A 19,107-nucleotide genomic window follows, 5' to 3' on the forward strand; every position below is an offset into this window, starting at 1 on the left:
TAGCAACAAAATGCATTGATCACAATGGCACGATAATGGTCACAGCTTTCCACCCTGGTTCGGAGCTCTCTACCTCTTTTGCGTCCATCTTTCCACAATCAAAACAAATGGGGAATGATTTATGTTGTGTTTTCTTTTTTTTAATGCTCACATGGGCATCACAATTATGATGTCAACTTTAGTATTCTGATGACTTTAAAATCAATTACAAAAAAATATGAAAATGACCACAAATTAAAATGTCATCATAAATAGTCATCGCAATTTGACCCCAAATATACTAGTATCATTATGAAATAACTAAAATCACTATAAGAATCATAACTAAAAGAATAATCATGAATACATGAAATAATTGAGTATCAAATAGCATCCAATCAAATTCGGTAACCCAGTACCGCTAATCATAAAACATAACCATAAAACTAGCCTAAAAGAATTTGGAAAAATCACATGAAAAGTAAACTAGGGATAGGCATTACAATTTATATACAATTTTATATGGTTACTTACCCCATACTTGCATGTGTATGATGTACATGTATGTTTTACTTTATGTTTGACATTTCTGATGTGGTTGACGGAGGGGATCATAGTCACCTGCTAGATGAGATCTACACGATGCATCACTCCCCAACATTGCCTGTTTAGTTTAGATATATAAACATATGTACATGTTTGACTTTTATTGAGATTATAGGTATTGGGCATCGACTTTCCTGAATTTTCAAGATGAGTGTGCCCTATCATAGTATCTCAATGGTAAAGAGGGTAGATAGTTCTCGAGTCCAAATCCTAACCCTAAGCCAATCGTCCTACAATATAGGACAAGTATCTGAGTTATTCAACATTATGAATTTGTTAAACTAATGTGAATTCGAGATTTTGAATCCATACTTTGTCTTTCAGATAGCTTTTCTTATTCAAATTTGTGGGCGTGTTGTGATTTTCAGTGATTTTTTAAATCAAATAAAGATATTATTAAATGATTTAACTTAACAGAAAATTTATAAAGAAAAAATATTTTTTAATTATATTCAATTAATTGATAATTTTTTTAAATAGAAGTATTTAATTTAAAATATTTAATTAAAGTTCCAAATTTGGCCTAATTATATATATATATAATTTAATAATAATTAATTTAGGAGTTTTATTTAGGCAAGAGCCTACAATACAATCGTAAATTGTGAGCCTCTTATCTGAGAGGTCTTGGGTTTGAATCTACTCGAGGGCTTAAAAAATACTAATAACTTAAACATAACACATAATAACTAATCATGGCTTCAGCCTCTTACCAAAAAAATAATAAATTAGGAGTTTCATTTTAGTAATGAACTCTAAATATTATTATTTAAATTAATAAATACATTTTTAAATACATCTTACTATTTAATAAAAACAAGAGAAAATTAATTTAATAAACTTTATTTTAATTAGAATGCAAAAAGTTTGCACCTGAAATTAAAATAAATTAATTTATAAAAGAAAAGACTTTGTGTGTTCGTAAAAACCAAAACCCTAAAGGAGAAAGCTCTTTATTAAGAAATTAGAGCTCATTTCTCCACACACAGGTTTGGAGGAGAAAATTTCCAAAAAGGGTTTCAAGAGATGAGAATTATTGTGATCTCCGAGCATTCAACTAGTTAGCATCAAATCGAGGTAGGAACCTTGTTGAAATTTTCATAGTAGATTGCTTTGAATCTTTCCTCTATCTTCTTCGTGTTTGTTGGTGAATCTTGTATCAGAAATCATTTTTTTGGTTGGAACCCTTGTTTGAGAAATTACTGTTCTTCGTTATTGAAACGTCTGTGAACAAAAATCTAGTTGGAAACCCTTGTGTTGCAAATTTTTGTTTGGATTATCAACATAACTATGGTTTGTTTTCAAAAAATCAGATTTGTATTAAATGGGTATTTAATTTGAGTAAATTATTGTATCTTTATTAAAATAAATAAAAAAGAACTCACTAAAAAAAAGAAAAAAAAATCCATACCAGGCCTGTACGGGTAGATTGTTTTGAAAGATATATATTATATTGTGGGGCGTTTTATATTTTTTTATTAAAAAATTTATATATAAATATTTAAAAAGATATATGAGGGGCAATGACCTCCCCCTTGCCTAACACACTACAAAGGTAGTGGTTGCCAAAGCAGTAGATGCTAATCTTAGCAGCATGGGTTGCTCATGTAGCCAGGCTGCTAAGCTACCACCTCATATTTTGAGGTTTTGATATTATTAATCACATTTTTTTATTATAAATTATAAAATATAATAATTTTAATTATTATCATTATTAATAAGTAACATTTTTTTATATTAATAATAAAAAGATGAAGCTTTACAATAGTGTGTCATAGTTTTAAGTGGACATTTAAAAAGTCCTCCTGACTACCCTCCCTCCTTAATATAAAGTTAATACATACTAAAAAAGATATTAACACCTACAAGAATATCCCATCCCATTACATAAAATAATCACATATTTTGGAGAAGCTACCAGTCATCCAAAAAAGAAATGAGTCGCTCAATTCTTAAACCAAGTTGCAGCATCCTCCATTGTAAAATTTGGGATAGAATGGTCATCCTCCACTGATCATCACTTCCTACAAATTTTTCTCATGCCTGCCTCCCCTGCCAGAGACACATCAACCCACATTCCTACTTTTGTGGACTCCCTAGCAACATCTCTTCCTTCCCTACCTAGTTGGTATCTCAGTGGTTCTCCAGGTGCTCTCTATTGTCTCAGATTGGTTTTGACAATTAAGTGTCGACACACTTAAGAAAATTCTAAGGTTGATGTTGAGTATAAAATAGATGCCAAGCTATAGTATGTATTGAACTAGAAATTCAACAGGTGCTGAGTTATTCAAGTGTCGAGCAAGTTTCAAGTGGTGAGTGACAATTGATGCCGAGAAAAGTATATATGTCGAGCCAGTATATGTGCTGAGAAAAGTATAGGAGCCAAGCAAGATAGAGTTACTATAGGAGCCAAGCAAGATAGAATTCCTATATGTGTTGAGCATCAGCAATTAGTAAGTGTCGAGTAACACAGAATCAACATATGAGTTTGTGCCTTCACAAACTTAGATGTAAACCATTTTCAAGCTGACTCAAGATGAATCTTGAAGGATCTAAAAGATAAGATTGAATCTATTACATTCCCTATGTAATTAGCATGCAACCAATTAGAAAAATGGAGAGAGCATGCAACCAATCATGAAATATGGAAATAATTGAGCAAGAAAGATGGATGAATATCGATCATGGATTCATACCTAACCCTAAGTTTCAAAATGTTTAAAAGGAAGTCCAAACCCCATAATTCACAAGTGTAAGAGGTCGTGTGGGAATGCATGAGTGAATGGTAGCAAATTTTTGGAAGGGGTGAGAAGACTTAGAAGAAGAATAGCATTGCAAAATAAGTTGTTCAGAATAGAGTATTAGTACTATGGAAAGAGTTATATCAGATCAAGAGGGATCAAATCAGATTGAACAGAATAAGGATCTAGAATCAGCAATTGAAGATAGTAAGTCATCAGGTTAACACATTCTACTATACTTTCTAGCCATTGTATTAAGATAATGAAAATCCTATGATGATAGGTTGGCTTAACAACTATTTTGTAGAACCTTTAACAAGGTGTATGTTGAGTTGTCTGCCAAAGTCAATAGAAGCTGAGTGATTAGTTGCAGTCAAGTTAGCAGTGGATGTTGAGTGAAGGGAAATTCTAGTGGAAGCCTAGTAAGGGAAACTCCAGTAAATGCTGAGTGTTTGAAAACCAATGGAAGTTTAGTAAAGCAGAATTGCTTGAGGAGCCAAGTGGACATTTGTAAATGCACTAAGCATTAAATGCTATGAAATAAGGGTATATGTCTACATTTTGAATCACTTTTTACCATCACGAGCAAAGAGAAAAAGATGAGAAGAGTGTAGAATGATTTCGAAGCAGAGTTTGAAGAATTTGAGCATATTTTTACAAAGATTCAGCACAATTTCGATGATTCAAGGTATCAAAATTTCTTCATGTTTAAACCCTACTTTGAAGAAATGGCCTCTAGCTCTAGAAAACCTTAGGAAAAAGAGTCGTTTGAAGTTTAGTTAGTGTCAAATGAAGTTAAGCAACCTTATTTTGACCTATCCCTAAAGTTGCATATAAAAATGACCCAACCGGAGCCCTATCCATAATTCCTCCTAAGGTAGTAATGGTCCAAGATGTTAGGAGATTCTATAACTACAAAATCGGTGCTATTGGTGGCATGGAAATCAAGGAGGCATATGATATATTGTGCAAGAATGGAGTCTTGAAAGAAGAGTACCAAATTGTTGAGAAGAAGGGCTTAACCCATGCCCTAGATTTCCCTATTATTTTTAAGACTAAATGGATTAGAATTGTACTCAGTAGGATACATGAAGGTAACTTATGGTTAGAAGATGAGCTCGTTAAAATATCAAAAAGGATTATTCATAGGGTAACAACAGATCCAACCCTAGATCGGCCTAAAACCCTAAGGAGTGAATCCAAAGAAGCTATTGAGAAGAATAAAAGAGCTAAGTCAAACAAGAGAGGCATGACCATTGATACTATTAAGGATCCTCTTGTTGATTTTTCTATTAGAGTCATACCCCATAAGTTTTACCAATCTAGCAAACTCAACAGTGTGCCTTGTATTACAGTAGATGTTGGCTATAAACTTGTTAAAAAGGATCATACCTATGATCTAGCAAAAATGCAACTACAATAGATCAATGAAAATTTGGGAGCTATAAGAAGAACAAAGGGAGCTCAATGTAAATTTGGAGCAATTTTGATATGTATATTCTTTTATGTACAAAATGAATTCCCATCTTTTGGAAAGATAAGTTGGAAGATTAATAGGTCTACAGTAGCCTAGGTAAATGAATACATAGAACAAATGGGAGCAAATTTTGAGACCATTATGACCAGCTATTTTGAAGATTTCAAGAAATCTATGAAATAGAGACTGAGGATACCTATTTCATTAGTTGAGCAGCATATAAATGATATTTGTTTTCTTGTTGACATGGATTACACCTACATCAAAGCAACCATACCAAGGGTAAGATGGCTTAGACCACTTGGATATGAGATAAATATTGATGAAGCATCTACAACAATTAAAAAATTGCTTACAAAGCAAGTAGATAAGAGTGCCCCACACTTTGGCATGTATAATGTTGTTAGGTCCAAAGTAGATATGGAATTGAAGACTGCTTCTACACTAAAGAAAAAGTATAAACTAGTAAAGAAGCTCAAGGCTAAATTTGGAGAAGGCATAACAGAAGCTAAGGAAGAAGAAGATGATGATGAAGAAGAAGGTGAAGATGAAGAGAAATAGGGCTAGGAGCCACTAGCACTAACTCAAGGCATGGATGAAGATATCGAGGAACAAGAAGGTGTTGAGGAAAAAGAGGAAGCACCTAAAGCAGAGCCTGGGAAGAGGAAAGCACAAAAGTAGCCTACAATATAGCCTAAAGGAAAGAAGAAAGCAAAGCAAAGCCTAGAAAAACCTACCACAAGGGCAAATACAAGGGCTAAAACAAAGGTGGAAAAGGAACAAGAAAAGAGGAAAGCCATGGAGCAAGGAGGACTAGTAGAGAAGAAACAAAGGAGAAAATATGTGGCACATTCAGAGTTAGATGAGGAGGACAGAGTCTAATGATAATGAGCAATTCAAAGTGGTAAGTCACACCACTACGTCTGATCTAGAGAATATATGTGACAATATAAGAGATAATGTAGACTTTTCTAGATTGAAAAGTATTGACTTTAATAAGTTAAGTAGAGAAGAACAAAACATAGTGGAAGAATCAATATACACTATGATGAAAAAGTTCAAGAACACCCCACTTGAACTTGATAACACTATGCCTAAAGAATTATACTCTATTGTAGAAAATAAATGGCATTATTGTCTAAACATGGAGAAGGAAATAAGAGAATCAACATTGGCTCATGTGATTCCTGAACTCACAAAAGGTCAAATAAGCAAGGCAAGTAAGAAACATGGGAGCAAATTTGCACCCAAATATCGAGCATTCAGTATTTGCAAAATAAAATTGAAGACATTGGGAAGAAGTCCACTCTCATGTGGAAAGTAATTTATGGCCTCTAGAAAGTTAAAGAAGGACAAGAAGATCCCTTTGAGGGAAGGAATGATGAAGATAATGAAGAAGAATATGACAAGAAAGAAGAAGGAGAGAAAGAAAAGACATATGTTGCAGTGGAGAGGGAAAGACAAAAAGATGACATGGTACAATAGCAAACAAATCAAAATGTGCAAGACATACAAATACCACCTCCTAGCCCTCCACATGTAACACCTGCACCTAAAGAGATAGTAATTGTGAAGGATATTCCTGACACCTCTAGTCAAAACATCAACCCACTGACTACAAAGGATCTTAGAAATATCCTTCACCAGACCACTTTGCATTCACAACTATGTACCAATCCAATCTTGGTGAGTGTAGAAGAACTACAAAAGGTAGTAGCTAAGATTAAAAAGGAGAAGGTGAATCCACAAGAACCACCTTCACATACTCCAATAGCTACAAGTAGAAAACAACAAGACCAAGCAGCACAAGATGCATTTGCTAAGGTTGACACCACAGTCATAGTGACTTCAACTACTGAAGAGCAAGCAAAGGAGCAAGTAGGATGGAAGGATATCTCTAAACCCACAACAAAAATTCAAGGTGCACTCCCTTAGATCACTATGATTGATCAAGGAAGAATTGAAGAAGACAAGGAGAGCCCTAAGGAGAAAGAACAAGAGGCAATCCAAACATTGGTCAATTTACCTACTATAGGGACTCCTACTAGAACAATACAGCAGCCAAGCACTGGTGCAGTACCACTAAAAATATCAACACTAGGCTCGAGCTCTACCAAGGTAGCAAGGATACTTCACTATGGAGACCCTACACTTGATGAGGAGATAGGCATTCCAAGCTATGACTATAAAACAATGAACATTGATCAGATTAATGAAGTGCAAGAGACACTCAGGAATGAGTATAAGAAAAGGCAAGCATTGATAGAAATCAAAGACATCTTTCTAGATGCATTCATCTTGCAAGTACATGATGAGACAAATCCCATCATTGAGAAATTATCCAACATAGTGGACTAGATACAGAATGAAGACCTAGACACCAATGTCAAATTACTTGAATGGTCTAAAACCAAATTCCAAATGAAGGTAAATGAGAAAATATTTGTTGAGATAGCACTATCATAGATGGAGCTGGCAAAGAAGGTTGAGAAGTTAAAAGAAGTACTTGAGAATATATTCTCACTGTACTCCAAACTATGTGATTCCTCATATTTCACAAAAGAGACCAGCCAAAGAATATTGAGCTTGGAGAGGAACCTTAAAGTATCTATCATGCAACTACCAAAGGATCTAGCTCAAAGTGAGAAGCATTTTGCTGCAACACTTCACACACAAAAGGAATTAGCTATACTCATACCAAATGAGGTTAACACCAAGGCCAAGTTAATACAAATCCAGTCTACAATAACCCCACACATGGAAGTTTTGCACAAAGAAATGACCTATGTAGAGAATGTCTTGAAGAAAGATCCCAATATTTCTATGTTAGAAGGCCTAGTACACCTTGCAGCAGAGATAGTCATCCATCTCAAAGCACTGGAAATCACATTAGACAATTGGGATGCTACTCTGAAGATCATTATGGAGGTAAACAAATCTTTTTTGGCTAAGTATTCAAATCATTCATTGAACCCCTTGACATAAGTGTCAAAAGGGGGGAGATTTAATAGATTGGGGGAGATAATACATTATGGAGATAATATACCTAAAGGGGGAGATAATAAAATTTTAAGGAGAGATAAGGAAATAAAGCCAAAAGGATATAAAAACTAAAAGGGATGATGTGTGAAAGGGGGAGTAAAAACAAAGCAGATAGAAATACAGTAGACAAGGGAAGGAATGACAATGTAGAGATAAAAACTATCAGAATAATCAACATGAGACAAATCTAGCATAAGGAGTTTTAGATATAGAAATGGCACATCAGCTCAGGGGAGTTACAAGTTTTAAGGTGTATAGTCTTCTACAAACTTTTGAACAAGTTTTTCAAGTTTTGTACATATGTCGAACAAGATGTATATTATACTCATAGAGATCATATTCATAATTTTTATTTAAGTGTGTTTAACACTCATGTCAAAGGGGGAGATTGTTGGTCTCAGATTGGTTTTGACAATTGAGTGTCAACACACTTAAGAAAATTCTAAGGTTGATGCGGAGTATAATATATATGTTGAGCTACAATATGTGTTAAGTTAGAAATTCAATAGGTGTTAAGTTATTCAAGTGCTAAGAAAGTTTCAAGTGCTGAGTGACAATTGATGTTGAGAAAAGTATATGTGTTGAGCCAGTATATGTGCTAAGAAAAGTATAGGAGCTGAGAAAGATAGAGTTACTATAGGAGCTGAGCAAGACAGAATTCCTATATGTGTTGAGCATCAGCAATCAGTAAGTGCTAAGTAACAAAAAATCAGCATATGAGTTTGTGCCTTCACAAACTTAGATGTAAACCATTTTGAGCTAACTCAAGATGAATCTCGAAGGATCTAAAAGATAAGATCGAATGTATTACATTCCTTGTGTAATCAACATGCAACAAATTAGAAAAATGGAGAGAGCATGCAACCAATTAGAAAATATGGAAAGAATTGAGTGGGAGAGATGGATGAATCTTGATCATGGATTCATACCTAACCCTAACTCTTGAAACCTTTAAAAGGAGCTCAAAACCCCATAATTCACAAGTGTAAGAGGTCATGTGGGAATGCATGAGTGAATGGTAGCAAAATTTTGGAAAGGGTGAGAAGACTTAGAAGAAGAATAGCATTGTAGAATCAAGTTGTTCCGAACAGAGTATCAACACTATGGACAAAGTTATATCAGATTAGGAGGGATTAGATCATATTAACAAAATAAGGATCTAGAATTAGCAATTGAAGATTGTAAGTCATTAGGTCAACACATTCTACTATACTTTCTAGCCATTGTATTAGGAGAATGAAAATCCTATGATGATAGGTTGGCTTAACAACTATTTTGTAGAACCCTTAACAAGGTGTTAAATCCTTTAACAGGGTGACATTCCAAGTGAATGTTTGTAAATCCTTAAGACAAGTCACTTTTAACAAGGTGTAAAGCCTTTAATAGGGCAGGCCTTTCGCAAGGCAAACCATTGATGATGGTCAAACTTTGTAACCTTAACCAGTTACATATTGCTACAATGATAAATTGTAGATGTTATCCCCACCCTAGTTTTACCTTCTCACTTTGGAGGGTTTCTGGGTGACCAAATCTTGTGTTATCTATTTTCATGCATGACTTTACTTTCATATTAATTAGATGTGTTAGATGCATGTGATTGATTTCAGCTAAAAGTTAAACAGGTTAAATATTGGTACTTCTAGTTCACCCCCCTCCCACCCCCCCGCTCTTCGAAGTAAATCTTCCCATCTATAAATTCCAACAATCTCGCACTTTTTTTTAGTGTCATCTTCATAAAACCCTTCTTCCCATCATCCAACACCCAAATCTTTTTTTGTAGAAAATTAACCACCTTCCTCCATCCTTTGGTTGCCTTTGGCAAGTGTACCCCTTGGGGGGTTCTAGAAGACCAAACAGCCAAAGGTTGCAGTGAGGAATCTCCAACCTCAATCAGCCCCCATAGTTCATGCCCCATTTTAAGCCCTACACCTAGCAATACACTATCAATAACCTCATCTACTCCCAACAGCCATTGCAGGTCTAGACAAATAGCAATGACCCTACGTACTTCCTATTTTGTCTCTCCAACTAAAAGTATCAGGGCCACAAAGAGGGACACTATATCCAGGTTGGACCTCCTTTTCTAGTAGGTGTCAAAATATTTTGGGCCAAAAATCTCCATGACACTACTCATAAATTCCTACTCATCGAACACACAAAAATTCTTTAGGTGCCTCACTATGATCTTCCCTTTGTACGCTTGTGTTTGATTGTCCAATTCCAAAGTGAAGTTGGCCTCCATCTCTAAAAACTCTACCAATTTCCCTATAGAAAAAGAGCCCCTACCCTTCTTAAAAACTCCCCCTTGAAAGATCTGCAAGCCCACACTTTGAGGATTTAATAAGTGTGGATCCTTTGTCACACATAGGGGATTACTTCCTCATGAGTGTCCTTGATACTAGGTGTTAAAATAAATAATTGGAAGTTACTCCTTCAAAAGGGAGGCAAGCAATCATAATGCCACTTAAAACACACCATCCTTAATCTAAATTAAGAAGTCTAAAGTCTTAAAAATTTTCATTTTGGTTTCCAAAATGAATATTCACTCCCAAGTTGGCCAAATTATCTACCACCTTATTTTCATCCCTATAGACATGGGATATCTTGAAGTCCTCAAACTCCTTCAGCAAGCACTTTATCTAAATTATGTGCTTGTCAAGATGCCAAGACTCCAATTTGCCTTTCTTGGTCCCATTAATAATAATCTTTGAATCTCCTTCTAGATGCACTCGTCTGATACCTAGTTTAATTCCTATTACTAGAGCATCTTTCGCTGCTTCACATTTTGCAATGTTATTGGTTCCATCCCGTAGTTGTTTGGCCACAAAGGCTACTAAGTTGCCTTCATAATCTCTTGCTATACATCCACACCCTAAAATACCTTGGTTTCCTCGAGCAGCCCCATCAAAATTTATTTTTATCTATCCTTCCTCTAGTGGTTGCCAACCACACATTTCTTTCCTTTCTTGAGGATTTACCCTTGAAGGCACATTAACAAGCTGATTATTATTATTATTTGTTATTTAATTATTTAATTCAATAATTATGATTATTAATAAATTAATATATGTTATTTTATTAATAATTATTGTTATTATTAGTTTAATAATTCTTATTAATTTTAATAATATTTAATTAAAAGATTTTGTTATATTATTTATTATTCAATAAATATATCTAGAAAAAAGAAATAGTTGTAATTCAATTTTAATTAAGAGAAATTTTTAATAATATTCTGATTACTCTTTTAAAAAGTAGTTCATTTATATGAAAATAGTATTATGTACTAAGGTGTTTTAATGGATTATTGGGTTATTTGAAATACTTGCAAACACAAAAAACTTTATCAAATGTGAAATTTTTAAAACAAAAACTTGAACCCATATTGTAAATCAAATTTTGTAATGATAATATATTCATAAACCTTGTTAACTATTTAACTACACTTATTTTAATATTTGATGAGGTGTATGATTCATTTAATATTGGGGTTGGGTTTAACTTAGTACATTGACCAATTAGGATGTTTACCAGAGGCTTGGGAGTTATTATTTTATGATGTAGTATGTAATGTCGTGGTTTATGTGATTTGACCTCTGAGGAATTGATTAGTATATATTTTTTGATTTCTAGTTGCTTATATAGGACTGATGTGTTCATTGTGACCTTATGGGATTTTTTGCTATGAGCTTAGGGTAGGTTATCTTTATGTATGTTGGGAAGTGGTTTGCAATGGAGGTTGGAGCCCCCAAGAGGTTGCATGGGTAACCCATTGTAGGTTGTATTAATAAGTGATAAAATTTCATTAAATGGGTTAAAATGAATTAACAAGAGATAGTATATTGCCTCACCCATGCCTCGAGTGCTAGTACAGGCTAGGATGGGAGTAGAGAGGATGCTCGATTGCAACCTTGCCCCTTAGTATGCCTTGACTATAAAAAAGGATACTGATGCCGCATAGAGTCACTGGGGGGTTAGAGTCCAAAGAGGCTGCTAGGGTAATCTTAGAATTGACTCATGTGATGACACTTGCCCAGTTACATAGTAGGTTATTTATGTGTCTTTTTTGCCTCTAGGATTAGATGTTACGTGTGTCTTGGTACTTTTGAGATAGATTGCTATCAGGATTTCCTTGACCTGGATTATGGTTATGACTTTTGGATTGATTATCCATTTAGGACTTGAGATTATCTCCTCATCATGGTGGGAGTGAACCATTTAGGTTCCACAAGGTCGGGTGGTAGTTTTTATTATACCATTGAGCTTAGATAGCTAGATGTTATTGTTGGATGTGCTTGTGTAGTTGTCATATTCTTCTTATCTTCTAATTATGTTCTTTGGTCATTCCCTGATGTATTGTACAAAGGATGATTATGCATTTGGATTATGTCATATGGCATCTTATGTATTTGTATATTATTTCATTTGATTCATAATTATGGTTATTCTATGATGTGGATTTTGTTATATATCAAATTTAATCTTAATAAAAATTATGTATGTGATTCAACATCATGCAACCCTCAAGAAATGCAACTGTTAATGTATTGTTTTCACTATGTTTCTCTTGTTGTTTTAATCTTTCAAAAAAAGTTGTTTGGGAAACTTAGTGACATAATAGGTTAATTTCTTTTGGGTTCCCTAGCAGGATGTCACATTTGGTATCAAAGCCTGAGTTTCTATATTGGGAGCTCTGGGTATGTTGGAACGCCACTAGATGACAACTAGTTAACTTAAATGAAACTTAAACAAATATATGTATCTATTACAACTTGAACACCTTGAACTTTAGAACATGTTTTCAAAAATATAAAAAAACCTAGAAATAGGCAAAAATATAATAAAACTTGATTTGTTTTCAAAACATGTTTCTTAGGTTTATGCTTTACAATACTATGCCCTTGTTGATTTGTTGGCATTTTGTTTCTCTTTCTTGGATATTATTGTAGGATGGTGTTTGAGACTAGATTAACAATGAGAGGTTTTAGCTCAGGCCATAGTCAAGGTCATGGGTGAGGTAGAGATATCAGCTTGTATGAGATTGGTTGTGAGACTCTTGTTCAGGAAGACAACTGGGAGGAACACAATGGGGAACATCAATCTAATTCAAAAGATGTTGAGATAGAGGATGAGAATTATCCTATAGCACCTGCCCCCTCCAAAGGCTGTTGATCAGGAGGAATCACGTCATGTCGGGAGCAATAAGAGGCAAAAATCTAGGAGTTGTCGAGGAGATCCCAATGGTGATAGATAGAGGTTGGCTAAGGTCGCTCAGGTGAGGGACCTACAGCTATCCAAGATCAAACCTTTCACTAGAATAGGTACTAGATATGATGCAGAGCATTTGTTGATTGCCTTGGATAGATGTTTTGTGATGCAATACTTTGATTCGAATATCAAATCAAGGTATGCCATGACACACTTGGAAGTCTTTGTGGCTACATGGTTGAACATTGAAGAAAAGAAGCTAGGTGTGGATATGAACAATGTTACTTGGGAGTTATTTCTTGAAAACTTATGTGATCGCTTCTTACCATAATAGTGGCAACAACAAAGAGAAGATGAGTTTCATAATTTGAGGTAGTATACCAGGACTATGATGGAGTATGAGAAAAAGTTATATTAGCTTATGCCTTATGCATAGATCAATGATAGTTCACCATTGATGGTACAACATTTCATTCAAGATCTGAATAACTATTTCATTAGGGGTTTAAAGGTATTCTAGACTAAAACTCTCGAGGATGTAGTACATCAGGATATTCTTATGGAGCAGAATGTCAGCTTGGGACATGGTGGTTTTGTGGGGGCACTTGCAGCATCACAGTCCAAGGGCACACAAAACTAGGGCACAGGAAGTAATAGGAAGCCTCTTTACTCCAAAGGTAACTAGGGTCAGCAACAACAGCAGCAAAAGGGATCTTATTCTCCAGCATAGAGCGGTGGTAGTGGTTCCAATTAATAAAACTTCTAAAACTCACAACGCAATAGGAAAAATTAGAATAATCAGCCTACACAGAGTTACCACTCTTTTTCCAGTAAAGATAGTCATTAGTAGTCTAGTGCACCTTCAGTAGGGAGAGGTTATAGTAGAGGTAGGAGATGTTTCTCTTATGGATAGTTTGGGCATATTGTAGCCAAATACCCGCAACATACATCTCACTATTCGAGACCAAGCCTAGCAGCATCTGAGCCTATAGTTGGTGACGCTAGGAGATCACATAGAGTTTTTGTAGTAGTAGATCACTACTAGGTAGATAAATAGGGTATCATAGTAGAGACTACAAGAACAATCAGCGATACACCCCTTTCCATCTTATTTGATTCAGGTGCTACAGATTCCTTCATATCACCTTTATAGTTGTAAAGTGTAAGCTCGAGGTGACTAAGCAAGGCATAGGTTGGAAAGTACAACTAGCTTTAGGAGCTTAGGTACCCACAAATTCCCTAGTGCAATAGTTCAAGTTGAACCTAGGAGGTTTCGTTACTTTAGTAGACCTTTGAGTTATTCCTCTTGGTTCTTATGATGTGGTGTTGGGCATGGACTAGCTTGGATATCATAGAGCTATCATTGACTGTAGGAAGAAGACTATTTAGTGCAAGAATGACTAGGGTAAGGACTCTAAAATTGTAGGCATCTAGAGACCCATATCTCTCTAGATGATCTCTACTATGTAGTTGAATCAGAGCATCCGTATAGGTTGTTAGGTGTTTTCCATTACTATGAGTGAACTTGAGGAGGAAGACCCTAGATCACCCTAACCTACAAAGTATGTTGATGTCTTTCCCAGTGAGATTCCAAGTATGCCACCTAAGAGGGACATTGATTTTCATGTTGACCTCATCCCAAGGGCAGAGCCCATATCTAGAGCTCCTTATCAGATGATCACCCAAGAGTTGAGTGAATTGTGCTTGTAGCTAGAGGACCTTTTTTCTAAAGGTTATATTAGACTAATTTTCTCTCCATGGGGAGCACGAATTCTCTTCATAAAGAAGAAAGATGGATCGTTATGCTTGTGCATTGACTATAGATAGTTGAACAAGGTAATGATTAAGAATAGGTATCATTTACCAAGGATCAATGACTTGTTTGACCAAATCAAGGGAGCCAAAGTGTTCTCTAAGATATATCTAAAGTCAAGATACCATCAGCTATGCATTTAGGATGCTAATATACATAAGACAACCTTCTGCACTCACTATGGGCACTATGAGTTTACAATGGTTCTATTTAGTTTGATGAATACTCCATTAGTTTTCATGTCCTTGATGAATGGAGTATTCCATTTTTACCTAGACCATTTCGTACTTGTGTTCTTGGATGACATATTGATATATTTCGGATCTTAGGAAGAACAAGAAGAACCTCTACAGTTAATCCTTCAATGCCTTAGAGATAATTAGCTTTATGCCAATTCGGCAAAGTGTGACCTCTTTCAGTCTTAGGTATAGTACTTAGGACATATCATTTCAGGAGATGGCATCTCACTAGATCCTATGAAGATCCAGGTGATGGTAGATTGGCTTGTACCCACTACTATATCTAATATTCATAGCTTTATGGGTTTGGCTAGATACTATTGCAAATTTGTTTAGAACTTCTCCAGAGTTGCATGCCTCATCACATCCCTCTAGAGAAAGAGGAAGAAGCTCATTTGAATAGAGAAATGTGAGGAAGCATTTCAAAAACTCAAGGATATTTTGACTAGCGCATCGATTCTAGCAATACCTAATCTAGCATATGATTTTATGGTGTGTATTGATGCTTCTCTAGAATGGATTGGAGTAGTCCTAATGTAGGATAGATGAATGATTGTCTATGAGTCTCAAAAGCTCAAGGATCATGAGTTGAACTATCCCACACATGATCTTGAGCTAGTTGTAATTGTTCATGCTCTAGTAAGGTGGAGGCACTTCTTGTTGTTGCATCATTTTGAGCTTCATAGTGATCGTCATAGTTTATAGCATATATTCACATAGCCTAATCTAAATATTGGGAAAAGACATTAGATGGAGTTTCTATGTGAGTATGACTTCGAAGTGAAGTATATTTAGGAGAAGGAGAATGTGGTGGTTGATTCTTGAGTCATAGGAGACATGAGACACTAGCTTTGACTCTTAGTGTGGATTTGAAGAGTTGTATATCATGCCCAAAATATAGGGGGAAAACACACAATTTTTTTAAATTTTTTTTTTTTAAATTAGGTTCACTAAGTTTGAATAGTTTAAATTCCAATAAAACATAGGTACTTTGAAGATAGATACCATATCCATTATCTACTAAAGGTTACAACTCAATTTTGAAACACATCAAAAAGGGATAGATTGATAAACTTAAATGGTTCTTGTTAAATCAATTTATGTAAATTTAATGACTAATTCCATTTAATTAAAAGACATAACACTTTATTTCCTTAAATAACTCCTTTAAATATTACATCCTTAGGATGACAGTAACACAAAATTTTACAAAAAGATTCAAGTCCTATTAACTTCAATCGATAATTACTACTATTAGAAGAAATATTAATTAACAATCCAACTAATTAAATTTGAATGACAATAGATTAATATAACTAATTATTTGATACATTTAAAATAACATACTAACTAAATGACACCTTTCATGGAATTAAATAAACTTTATTTTAATAGCAATTATTAAAATCTATAATCTACTAGAAATAACTTTAATTATTACAAAAAAATAAACTTAGCTAACACTAATTTCCCTCATCATGATTTTTTTTTAAAAAGGACTATCTCTATGATGGTTTAGACAAATCAACTTCCCTCTCAACAATGTATCCAACTAATAATAGAAAACTACCCTTTAAAATCCATTACCCAAAAACATCTATGTATTAAAAAAAAAAACAATACTATCATTTTAAACCATATACAAGTTAAATCATTAACAAGTTAAAAAGGCCTCCCAACATTTAAAATAAAACAAATTAAATTGCAACAAATTTATTGAATTAAAACATTAAGTACTAATACATTAATTATAGTTATCTAACAAATTTAAACCAACTAATATTAAAGGAACTTTACATAAACCTATAACAAAACAAACCCCAAAACTTCTCCAAAATGCATCTAAATATGATCCTAACTCAACTAGACTTTAGGTAACCCCAAGGTGGAGTTTTGAGTCACCAACTCATGAAGGAGACAAATCAATTTTAGCAATCAACCAAAAGTAGAGTTTTTGAGTGACCCTAAAAGTCAACCAAAGAGGCTAAGGGGGTGGAAAGTACTCCCAACCCATACCCTTACCCCTAGGGTACTTAAATTTAATGTTTTTAGGCCTTAAAGACTTAATAGGGACCAATCAAAAGCTAGGAGAATGTTAAGACTACATAACAACCTTCAAAGGAATACCATGCAAATTAGCACAAATTAGCAAGGGGTTTAGTTATGTCTTTCCATTAGGTTTCCCAGCTAAATATCCTACACACTCATTGCACACATCAGTAGTTCAAGAAATCACATACATATATGTAAATTACGTATCAAGAAAATCATATAAATTTAAAACATCCATCCTTCCAATAATCAGTTGTTTATCTAATTCTATTCATATTTTTGACCATTAAAATTGCATAATCAAAGTGTTAGTTTTGCATTCATTTACTTCATCGTTATACATGTTCATAAAGCATTAAATGATGAAATCAAATATCTAAAAGTAAAGCATCACAAATCATACAATAACATAATAATGTTTAGTGCATCAAATAGTGTCCTGACATATCGAGTCATGAGTAACAAAATAATAATGTATCCACTATGCTACGATGGGTTGGGGCGAGGCCTCACATGGTATACTTTAGGAACTTACTACAAATACTTGGTATCAGGAGGTGAGCATGGAGATATATTTAGGTAGATCTTTAGTGGGCATATTTTTAGGTTATGTCCTAGAATTAGATGGCCTTTTGCGTTATACAAGGAGGATTTATGTACCATTGTTGGATGAGCTTCATACATTGATCTTATCTAAAGCTCATCATGCACCTTGCTCGACACATCTATGTGTTAAGAAGATGCATGAAAACTTACAATGATTATACTTTTGAACAGAGATGAAGTGTGATATCATTAATTTTGTGGCTAGGTGTCTTGAGTAACATAGGGTTAAGGTAAAGCGCCAACACCCTGCAGGACTTTTACAACCTAATCTCATTCCTTCATGAAAGTGGGATTTTATTTCTATGGATTTCATTGTGGGATTACCTATGACTACTCATCGACATGATGTTATCATGGTCATCTTTGACTGGTTGACTAAGGTGGCACACCTTTCACTGATGATGTCATCCTATATAGTGGCTTCAGTAGACAATGTCTTTATGTGTGACATTGTGAGATTGCATGGTACTCTCTAAAAGATCATTTTGGATAGGGATCATGTATTCACATCCACATTTTTGACATCCTTGCAGCATGATCTTGGAGCACAGTTGAACTTCAGCTTAGCATATCACCTAGAGACTGATGGTCAAACTAAGAGAGTGAATCAAGTTTTGGAGGATATGTTGAGGATGTATTTTATGGACCAATAGAATCTTTGGGAGGATTATCTATACCTAGTAAAGTTTTCTTATAATAATTGTTATCATAGCTCTATTGGAATGACACCCTTTTAGGCCTTGTATGGTTATCCTTTTCGCACACTATTGAGTTGGAACAATTTAGAGGATTTCATATTGTTGGGTCCTAAGATGCTTTGAGATATGGAGTAACAAGTAGTGCACATTTGTGAGCATTTTCCTATAGGATAGGATAGACAGAAGAAGTATGTTGATGCTCACAAGACAGATAAGTAGTTTGCAATGGGAGAGAAACTTTTCTTGAGAGTGCATCTACAAAAGATTCTGATCCGTTATGGGAAGGGTTCAAAGCTAGCACCTCATTTTCTAGGGTCATTTGAGATTCTTGAGAGGATAGGTCCATTTTCCTACCATCTTGAATTGTCACCCCGCTTAGCTCATTTTCATGATGTTATCCATGTTTTTTTTCTTAGACAATATATTCCTAATGTGATACATGTTCTTGATTGGAATGTGTTACAGGTGGAAGACATGCAAATGGCTTTGGAGCCAATGTGCATTCTTCAAAAATGGGATTTGACCCTTAGGGGTCAAACCATAGAGAAAGTAAGGGTCCAATGGGACCCTACGGATGAGTCATTGACTACATGGGAGGATGCATCTAGATTACATGATTTATATCCCTACTTGTTTATAGGCTTCC

This window comes from Cupressus sempervirens, chromosome 11 (assembly GCF_028749045.1).
Source record: "Cupressus sempervirens isolate cs-2001-9-10 chromosome 11, ASM2874904v1, whole genome shotgun sequence".
NCBI lineage: Eukaryota > Viridiplantae > Streptophyta > Pinopsida > Cupressales > Cupressaceae > Cupressus > Cupressus sempervirens.